The following is an 11,633-nucleotide window of genomic DNA, read 5'->3' as shown; positions in this document are numbered from 1 at the left end:
TATCTTTATGTAATTTTAGTAACACCTTAATGCTAGAGAAATAAGCACTAAACCATTTTCAATGTCTTGTGTTGTAGGTGAGCTATTTAGCAGCTGATAGCTTATTTCCCGAGTGGAAAATTTGCACTCAATTTCTTAATGAAATTACTGAGGGTCTTAGGCTAGATGGACTAACATAATCCTACCCCATTGAGGTAAGGAATAATAATAGGTATCTTATGAATTCCACACGATCTTCATTTGTCTGGACATGCACTGTTTAAAGATGCTTTGATCATCATAGTGTAAAATAACTGAGCTACTCGGGCTCGCTAAAACCTCGGCTCAGGCTCGTTCATACATTATATGAGCCAAGCTTGAGCTTTTTTCAAAGTTTGCTTAATAAACGAGCCAAGGTTGAGCATAGTGAAGCTTGACTTGATTAGCTCAAATACCACCCTTAGATTTAAGACTAACCAACACTAACAAATCTCTCTCACTTAAAAAAAAATCACACATACAACACACACTAACAGATCTCACCTATCAAAGAAGAAAAATAAAAGCTTTGTGGGAGGGTTACATGCAGTTCATATATGATTTCCGGCACTTTTAAGGCCAACTTCTTATCATGAACAAACTTATGAAGTTTGAATGCTCCTACGATATATGTTCTCAATTTGCAAGCAACATTTCCCCTTTTACTATCATTGGTCAAATGTTTGACAAAGCATAGTAGCCCATTTAGTTTACGCTGAACTTGAAGCTTTAGATAGAATAGTGACTGTTGAAAGCTTCCTATGAGCTTTAATGACAACGGAACTGAGTTATTTTTTATTTTTTTTTAGTTTTACAAAGTTTTGAGTCATGTCGCAGTTGCAGTACTTCAACATATGATTGTCATTAGTCTCCAAGTGGGAGGTTCTCTGATGCCCTGGACTTGTTATTCATCGCTTTAAGATTATATGTTTTGTTTTATTAGCTTTTATTTTATCTGGTTTTGTACTGTCCATCTCAGGAGGCTAGTGCAAAAGGGTTATGAAGTGATCAAGAATTGGGATTGTATGATAAGTGGTATGCCATTTTTACTCGTATTATACATTACTAAATTTGAAAATGAAATAATTGGTTGTTTCCCAAAGATGTGCCATACTGGTGAAACAATGTCTAGAATGTACAAATTAAAGTCTATTTGACCAAGCTTTTAGCAAGTGTTTACCATTCATTTATTGCATTGAATTCATTTTGAAAATATGTTACTATACTTCTTTGAAACTGAATGTGAGTTTTATGATGCATTTAGAGGTCGTTGTTTCAGACACACAATCTTAAATTTCAAAGGCGGAGTACTTCAGGAATCTCTTTACTCTCCCAGATTTACTTGAGTTTGTTTACTAGCTAGTGTTATCAATTGTTCATGCAGGACACTCATGATATCAAATCCAGCTAATGAAAGCGATTTTCATAGTCCTGAAGTTATATTAGCTGATGTACAACACTGCTTCCGCGTTCTCGTTGGAGACTGCACATACAAACGTTCATAGAAATAGGACTGGAAAGCACTTTACAGAAGACCTACTTTGGTTTCTAAATAAGATGAAGATTAGAGGACAATTTAGTGAAGTATAAACTACTGTATGTTAAGAGCAGGGAGGAGGCTGGCAAAGTCATCATACCAACTAGGGTGTGCACGGGTTGGTTCGGGTCAGGTTTGGGACTAAACCGACGATCGAACTAGGGCCCTATCGGTTTATGTTTTTTTGGAACCGAACCGAACTGACTGGGTTATACTAACTGAACCGAACCGAACCGAAATAAATTCTAGCTAAACCGATATCCTAACCAAACCGACTGGATTATGGTTTAACCGAAACTAACCGATCTATTTTCATTTATTTTAAATTAAATCAATTAAATATGTATACTTTAGTATATATTATATATGGCGAGTCGGATTTGAGACTAAACTGACGACCAAATCAACCCTATCGGTTTACATAAATACTAACCTGAACTGAATCGACTAATAAACATAACCGACCTGAAATCGGCCAGTTTGGTTTGGTTCAGTTTAGTCGGTTTGGCCGGTTTTATGCACACCCCTAATACCAACACAGCATACCCCTAATACCAACACAAATCTTAGATACCTCAGGAGAATGCGGAGAACCCCATAGTGCCATTGGCTGATCACGAATAAAAGTATGGGGAGAATGTATGTGCAACGAATGCAAAGGTTTGAATTAGGTGTAACTAACTCTGTTTAGAGATTGGAGAGGATAGATGAATATTATGTTTTTCATTTCGATCTGTTTAAGTGACATTACAAGTACGCTTCTTGATTTATTGACACCCCTACTTTACAGTTACACCTGAATAATTGCAAAAGACTCCAAGTAACTAGGCTAACAAAAATCTCAAAAAAAATTACTAGAGCTGATATATAAGGCTATTAGAGCATTCCCAATGCAAATGAATATCAAGGGGATGTGACAATATTCACCTCCAAATGGTCAAAAACCTTTGCCCAATACAAAGGTGAATATCAAGGTGACTATTTTCCCAAGTCAAAACGAGAGTGAAACCTTCAACCAAGATAGTAGCTGAGTTGGGAACTTTGGACATGATGTTTTATTCTGTCTCGTGTGTTTTTTAAATGTTTTTTCAATTTTTTTTTCGGATGGAATGTTTCATTCCGTCTCGCGTGTTTTTTCGACTTTTTTTTTAACTTCAGACGGGATGTTTAATTCCGTCTAGCACATTTTTTTGATTTTTACATTCAGATGGAATCAAACATCCCATTCGAGAATAATAGTCACCTTTGCATTGGGAAGCCTCACCTTGCTTTTCACCAAAACAGTGGAAAAGAGGGGAAATAGAGCTGATGTGGAGGTGAATAAGAGTGGCTTGCATTGGGAATGCTCTTATATGATGCTATGAGCTGGTTTGCTCATGTGGAATTGTTGAAGTGGCATTCCACTTATTAAAGTGTACCAGTTTGGATGAGAACCAAATTTAAGTTCAAGTGAGACTCGGCTAGATGTGCCACTGAACAATCAATGGGCGGAGCTATAGCTACCACATTTTATGTCGATGAAAATAATTACCAAACTTGGGGTTACATACAATGCAAAAATTAACGTGTAATTGAATCTATTCATCTTTCATTGGTTAAAATGAAGAAGACTCACTAACCTTCAAGAATAAAGATACTGAATTCATATATAAAAACAATGAACATTCAAAACCTCCCCTTCATCCCAATTCACCCTCCAAAATGCCCAAACGTTCTTCTTTTTTGAAGTACCGGCCGCGGCCCAGTGAGCAAGATTTATGGAACATCAAGAATGAAATACACAAAGCTTTTGACACTGTAAAGAATGTCAACGATCTCACAGGTTTGTCACTCATTCAAGCTGTGTGTGAAAAGCACAACAGCGAAGCTGTTCTTCACCGTATGCATGCTAGGATTGCTCGAGTTTGTGCTCAAAGAATGGAAAACCATATCATGAAAATGCGTATCTCAGGACTACTATTGAAGCAGCACGAACATCAGTTGTTCTTAATCCTAATTCAGTTGAGGTGCTTTGTTTCATGCTCGTTTGCTTTTATGGTCTTCTAATATTAATAATGACGCTAAAGGGTATGATGAAGCTATTCGAGTATGTAACAACGGTTTTGCAATTGAGTATCCCAGTGATCCTGCTAAAGATAAAGGTAAAAGCGAAGATGAACAAGAGATAAAAGACCCTACAGAAAGAATTTTGAATGTACAAATTGATCTTAAAAAACTTCTTGATGAATGCTGTAAGAGAAAGCAGAAAATTGAATTTTCCAACAAGAAGAAGGTAATAGTCAATGGTGGAACAATTTGTGTACTAGTGAAAAGAATAGTTTTCTCAAAGTGAGTACTGATGATCTGAAGTCTCATTTCATATTCGAAGAGAATAATTTAGCAAATGAGGTTATATCAAAAGCTTTATTATTTTTACAAGAATACGAGAAATGGGAATTCTGGGCGTGTTGTTGTTGTGATGAGAAATTTTCTGATCCTGATCAGCATTTGGAACATGTTCAGACAACTCACTTGAGAAGATTATCACCTAAACATAGGTCAGTTTGCTCTCTAAGGATCAATTGCGATTGGATTGAATATATTGTCAAAAGAAGGTGGAAACCGGTAGATACTTCTTCTGCAATGGTAGAACTTGAAAAGCATAGGCAATGGTTGTCTTCCACTGGTAAAAAACTGTAGTCAATGGAACACGTACACTGAGAGTTTTGACCCCAAGAAGTGGGTTAAGGGATATTCTATGACATGGAGTTTGCCAATATCTGGTGATCCTAACCGTGAAACAAGTCTTGAATGTATTCATAATATGTTACAAGAGCTTCTGTCTAGTAAAGCTCTTTTAGCAGTACAAATTTATACTATATAATAGCTGGGTCTTCTGGAATACCCTTCCCAATATCGAGTAGGCCAATTTAAGATCTCCTTATTTACTTAATTTAGAAACACCTCCCTCATAAAATTTAGAATAAGCCCCACTTTTATTAATATAATTTGGCACTTTTTTTTTATTATTAATAATGTAGATACACTTCTCTAATGTCACTTAAATTAAATAATTACCCCAATTTCCAACATTGAAATTAAAACAATCCCTATTTTATTATTAATAATTTAAAATAATCTCCCTAATATCACTTAAATAACATAATTATCTCCCATTTTGTTTAAAAAAATAAATAGATGAGTCTTGATAAAAGCCCAAAACTGTAGTTTTAACCCCTTAATAATATTACATTTAGACCAACTATGTGTATAATAATAAGAGTTAGTACTGTTTACGTCCTTTTGTGTATTTCAGGTCTTGGAGTTAAATATGTGAAGAAATATGTCACTTTTGTCAAGAGAAAGGAGCAAAGGTTGGTTGCTAAGAAGTTCTATGGTTAAAGCCCAAGTTTCAAGGACAAAAAACCATTTTAAAGCCTAGTCAAAGCTGAAAAGTCAAAGTCAACTTAGTAGAAAAAGAGCGTAAAAAGTCAATGAGAACTTCGTGATGTCAGTATCTTTGATTTGAAACCTCGGAATTGGGCCTATTATATGTCAAAATGACCGGCCCAGAAAGAGATTTCTAATGGTCTAAGACTTGACCCAATTAGAGTAGTAAATGTGGACAAAAAGGGTGTTGAAATAATTTCGTGCAAAGAAAGGGACATATGTAATTAGGTTTAGGGGTTGATTTATGATAGGGTTATATACTAAAAGCATTACTTTTGTATTAACTCTAATTCTTTATATTTTGAATAAGAATCATATGGGCAAATGTTATGCATATTATATATGTTATTAGTTATATGCATGTGTCTAATACTTTATGTTATAGATGATATGGTGTGGACACAATGTAAGATCATATCATCGCACCTTATAAAGTATAAGTAATCGTTCAGAACCTAGATGGATTTGGACAAACCATTGGTACGGTTGTAGTATAATCTGGTATTAGTCTATCTTGACTATAGGATTACACTAGTACACTTTGTGTGTATTGAACAGGACCAAGTGAGGTTGTTTCTCCTTATACTGACTATATAAGAGAACAAACGCCTCTGTTATTATGGATGTTTGTCCTCCTAATCCGGATATAATAAGGGGCACTTACATGCATTGTACATTGCTTTAAATCATCAATGAGTGAGATTCATTTGTGAATCAACAAACTAGATGGATTGGGTAATGACATTGTATGTAAGGTGTGCTGTTGATTATCGAGGGAATCCGTGTCCCGCAAGAAGTCGGGTTGATGATGTCCCCTTGAGGAGCTCAAAAAGATTGTCACGTAAACCCTGCAGGTGGATTTATTCCGACATGACAATGAGGTTGAGTGGTATTACTCAAGGACAAAAGAAGTTAATTAATGTAGTTGTCAGTAACTTGACTTAATCAACAGACATTTGATATCTTAAACACGGGAAGATCAATGAGCATATAATATGGAGCCTATAAACGCTGACACATAGTTTGGGATTAGGGCGGTAGTGCAACAATGGCCTTTAGTGGAATAAACCATTTGTTGTCAGACTTGGGCCGTATGTTCGGGGCGAACATGGGAAGCCCAAACCCGTCAGGAGGCCCAACCCTAATTTCTCCTCATGGTCCCTGTTGTAGCCTATAAATAGAATACTTTCTCTCTGGCCAAAATTGACTATTCACAGGATTAGAAAAAGAGGCAAGGAAAGATAGATCCAAAATTGGATCTAGCTTTGTGAGAAAGAAGGGGATTGGTAGATCGTTGCCCACACAACGTCCAATCTGTTCTAAAGGAATACAACAGAAGATCAAGGGGTTGATTTCAGATTTGATAAAGTTTAGATTCTCAGAGTTATCTAAATCGGATTCAAAGGTATGTTTTCTATTCAAAATCGTGAGAACCTCATTGATTCCGTTGCGCGTGGATTCTCGCAGTTTGTAGAAATATTCGTTCTGAAATAACGGTTCCTACAATTTCATGGCCCAAAACATGGCTCCAAAGCCTATGCACGAAATTGTAAACCTAACCTCTCTTATATAAAGAGGTTTAAGGCTAAACAAAACTTGGCTACTCCTCTCTTTAGTTTAGTTTTAAAATCAGGGTTCTCTCTCTCTCCCTTCCATTAGTTAGAATAAATTAGGGTTCTCTCTCTCTCTCTCTCTCTTCTCTCTCTCTCCTTTTTAGTTTTAGTTTATGAGTTTAGTTTGTATCCTCCATTAGAACCTATTAATAAAAGTTTTAGTTTATTCAATTCAATTACTTCTTCTTTACATTATGTCTTCCTTTCATTCTTTTGTTCATGATAGTCCCATGAATCAAAGCTAAACTCCCATTAGAGGGAGTTTGAATAAAGCTTTGAGAGGACTTGATTTGTTAGTATAGATTTGTTGTTAGGAAGTTTAGGTTTTTTTTTACTTAGAGATAAGAAGAGTTTAACCTAAACTAGATAATAGTGAGTTTGCCATGAGAATGAGAACAAGCTTTCTCTCATGCTAATTAGTTTATGACTAGAGATAGTATCAAGTAATTAGGGATCATTAAAGGTCTAGTCTTTATATTTTAACCTTGTGTGAGAATATCTAGACTAGGGTTTTCTATACAAATCTATGCTAGCATGTTAAGAAATTAAAAGTGGATTTCAATCTCTCTATAGTTTTCTCCATATTTGATTCACCTACAAATAATTACTTTAGTTAATATTAGTATAAGATCAATTGATAGTATTATCTCGTAGTATAAATTCTCAACATAATATTACTCTCACCATTGTTTCTTTGTGTTTGATTAGTTGAAGTTCTTTATGTCTTAGTAGTTTAGGACTGGAACGATTCCGTACTCTATATATTGTATGAATATATATGTGAGAGTAGAAAATAAATAATTGATACCATAAGAATAAAGTTAGAGAAATCTAAATGAGTTTTTACGGGTTATCAAATGGCTCCGCTGCCATCTTAAACTCTTTCAGGACAAGAATTCAATTGCTTGAATCCAAGGGGCAATCCTCCATTCTCAACCCACCCACCCTTTTAATTTTTCATTCCTATTTCTTGCATTTTCATCACTGTTCACTGTTTTAGGCACAGGGGCGCCCGCCCTCCATTTTGTCTTGTTCAAAGCGCGTCCGCCTTCCCTTGTGTCTTCGGATTCACAGTGAAGAACACTGCAGCAAAGGTATTTTTAAATTTTGAAAAATTCTGAAATTTTACAGGCATAATTCTTAAGGTGTTATTGATTTATTGAAATATTTTCAGATTTTTCCAAGTTATTTTACCTAGCGAACTAGTACCATCTTTACAGTGCTGCTGCATTTCAGCTTTCCAACCGTAAGTTCCGGGAAAAACTAACGAGTAAGGTTACTTATGCTGTTCCAAAAATTCTAAGATTTTTATAGGAGTATCTATCATAAGTCATGAGTTTTTAGTAAAACTTTGAAGTGTTCTTGATTTGTTTTGACCACCTAACTAGTGGATTATTTCCAGTGTGTTTCTACAGTTTTGCAACACTTAATTTCTAGAACAACAACCGATAAGGAGGGTTTTTAGAACTCCAATTACTCTAAAGTTTTTACAAGAACACGCATGATCTGTCAGGATTCTCCAATGAAAGTTTGGTGATTTTTGGCTCTGTTTTGATTGATTAACCATTCTGTTGTTTGTATTGTGTCTGAAAACTGTCTCACAAATTTTGCAGGGCAGTAGAAGAACTTTCATAACTTCGATTGTTCTGAAATTTTACAGGCTACTTACTGGACTTCTTAGAAAACTATAGTAAAAATTTCATATTTTTTGGAGTGTGCACGTGCTCTAAGAAACTATTTCTGAAGCACACCCGCGCTCTAAACACTGGACATCGAGTCAGGCAAGAGTGTCGCCGCCCTTCTATGCCTATTTCTGAAGCATGCCCATGCTCTAAATGCTGGACATCGAGTCAGGCAAGAGTGTGCCCGTGCCCTTCTATGCCTATTTCCAAGCGCGCCCGCGCCCATCTGAAGCAAAGCCCGATTTTTCACAGGTTAGTCACTGGCTCTCATTTTGTTCATATTTTTATATATATTCAGTGTTTCCATTTTTTAATTACACTAATATTGCGTATCAAAGACGTTATTCATACGCGTAGCAAGGAGGCATTCAGGTACTCCTTCTTCCACTCTTCATTTCTTCTGTCAGAGGAGTTTTAATTTTAGTATAATCAGAATTGTTTTTTGTAAACGCAATACCACAAGCCTATCTAGAATTTCACACACTACACCTACATCAATGGCTAAAGAACCAGAGACTCCTCTCTATGATTTTTATAAAGCACTAAACGATGGCCCTAAGTCGTACATCATTCTTGCAGACCTAGTGGGGGATTTTCGAATTCCCTCGAATATATTTAACTTGTTACCGGTTTTCCATGGTTTAGACCACGAGAAGCCTTATCAACACATGCATAGGATAGAACAAGTTCTCACTACATTCCATCAAACTAGCGTAAGTCCGAATCAAGTTAAACTTAGAGTGTTTCCATTCACTCTAGCCGACAAGGCGGCGTCTTGGTTAACTGCCCAAACGCCAAACTCTGTGGACTCATGGGCTAATCTTGTTCAATTGTTCATGGAACAGTTTTACCCACCCCTGAAGACAGATGAAATGCTTCAAAAGATTCATTTCTTCCACCAGAATCCTCATGAATACTTTTCGAGGAGGGAATTGTTTCAGCGATCTTCTCATTGAATGCCCAGATCATAATCTTGCGAAAGACACGCTTTGTTCGTGCCTCTTCTTCAAAGGGGCTTTTACATCATTATAAGGAGGTTCTAGATATCATGAGTGGGGGTAGTTTTCTTAGTAAAAGAGCCTTGGAGGCTTATAAATTCTTAGAAAATCAATCTAAGAGGAACAACAATTGGGGAGGTAACGACTCTTCCCACTCCACTCCTTCTTTTGAGGTTAAACATGATCTCGAGCTTAAAAATCTTATCAATGCCCTCACTAAAAAGGTAGATGTCTTCTCTGTTTAACAACAGCCCACTCCAGTCCTGAACATTAACTCTACTCGTTGTAATGTCTGTTTTAGTCTTGAGCATTCTGACTTCTATTGTCTTCTTGTCTATGCACAACCAACCAAAATAACTTTGCAGTTAGCCGATTATTCTATTAAGTATCCCAAGGGTGTAGTTAAAAATATTCTTGTTAAAGTTTAGGATTTTTACTATCCAGCTGACTTCGTTATTCTAGACACAGAAGTTGTTCATGATTCCATTCCCATCATCTTAGGGTGTCCTTTCTAGGCAACCACCAATGCCCAAATCAATTGTCGGGATGGCTCAATGACTCTTTCTTTTAGAAATCTTTCTATGGAAGTTAACATGTTTAAACAAAAGCAAGGTCAACTAGGTTTGCCTGTAGAAGGAGGAGTGAAGTCCATTGAGAGTTTTGTATCTCACATTAGTGCAGCTGATGCTTTCGTCCACACACTAGTACATACCCCACTTATGGAAGAAGACAAAGATCACAATTTCTACTCCCTAGATGTAGATAATATCGAGGAAGATTTCCTTCGACTCCTTTGTAACCTTTCTTTGCCACCACGCGAGTCCCCTCCTATTGACATCTATTCATCCCTTGACTCCCTGACGGAAGAAGAATTTTTCACCCTCTATCCCAGTGATTCTTCTGACCCACCTATTAAGGAATGTCATGCATATCTCAAGGCCTCTGATGATATAGAACTAAGAACACTAGTTGAGCACCATTCACCCACCTCACATCATCATGTCACTCATTCACCTTCCTTCACGAATGTTCCTCGCCCTCTACATTTTCAAAGAACCATTGAGTTTGCATTTGACCTTCTGGATTCTCCTGTATTTCATGATTTTCTAAACCCTCTTGATACGGAAATAATACCCAAGGACAAGCCACCTGACACTTTTTCATTTTTTCCATTCCATCATTCTAAAACTTATCTACATCCCACGTATTTTCCAAAACCATCCATTTTCTCATGTTCATTCACTTGGCCTCCCTTTCATAGGAGGAAAAAGAAGAAATTGTATGCTCGATTAGGCTCTATATCCATCAGAATTCCTTCCCATTCCACCGAGCCACGTCATAGGAAATCTTGGTGCTTGATTCTGTTTGATGGTGCATTCCCTGTTAACTATTTATGGAAAGATCCACAATTATTTAGATTATTGATATATGGTAAACTGCATGTTATTACATATATATCACATTAAGTCTAGGGAATCTGACTTTAAAATACCTAAATTTTTGTACAATACCACATTTCTGGAGTATAGGCCAAACGAAAATTTTCAAACTTAAAAAGAGTTTTCCAATTTTGTTTGGGAGTGGCGTATTTTGGTATTTTATTTCAAAACGTTTTGCCACCCATTGCCTATTATGTTTACTCCAATTTAGTTAGTACGTAAAAGTTTAATTGTGCTTCATATTATCATATCATCTTTATAATATTTATGTTACAGATACTACCAATTTTTGCCACGTTTCTATGGTAAATTCTTTCCCTATCTCTTTATACTTTGAGGACAAATCGTTCGATTGTTTGGGGGTCGGATAGAAACATTTGAAAAAAATTAGGCACTTTTAGGATGTAAATTACACACTTTTCTTTATAAAATATTTAAAAAATCATAAATATTGTTTATACTAGGCACTTAGTGATAATGGTATTGTTCCCTTTTCCATGATGATATTAGTCTACAAATCTCATGTAGTACTTGAATTAGGATTTAATTTTTGAAACTTAGATTAATATATAAGTAATAGTCATTACATCTTTTCACGAACATCTTGCATGGGCATCTTTGATTGTACTTGGTAGTATTTTTCTGAGACCTAGGTTAGAGTACTTAATACATATCCTATGAGCATCTAGCCTAAAAGCCTCATAAGAGTGAAATATCTGAGTGATGACATAAGGGAGAAGTAAATTCTGAGTAGAGAAATCACACATCCACTTGCTTGATCCCCATACCATATCCTAAGCGAGAATTTAGGCCCTCTTTGGATCGATATAGCTAGAAATTCACACCTATATGAAATTTATTATCTGCTAGTCACCTTACTGAGCCTTTCATTAGCCTTTTCACAAACCAAAAATCGT

The sequence above is a fragment of the Coptis chinensis genome, chromosome 5 (genome assembly GCF_015680905.1).
Source record: "Coptis chinensis isolate HL-2020 chromosome 5, ASM1568090v1, whole genome shotgun sequence".
Classification (NCBI taxonomy): domain Eukaryota; kingdom Viridiplantae; phylum Streptophyta; class Magnoliopsida; order Ranunculales; family Ranunculaceae; genus Coptis; species Coptis chinensis.
The sequence above is the reverse complement of the archived record's forward strand: the minus strand, read 5'-3'. Positions refer to the sequence as shown.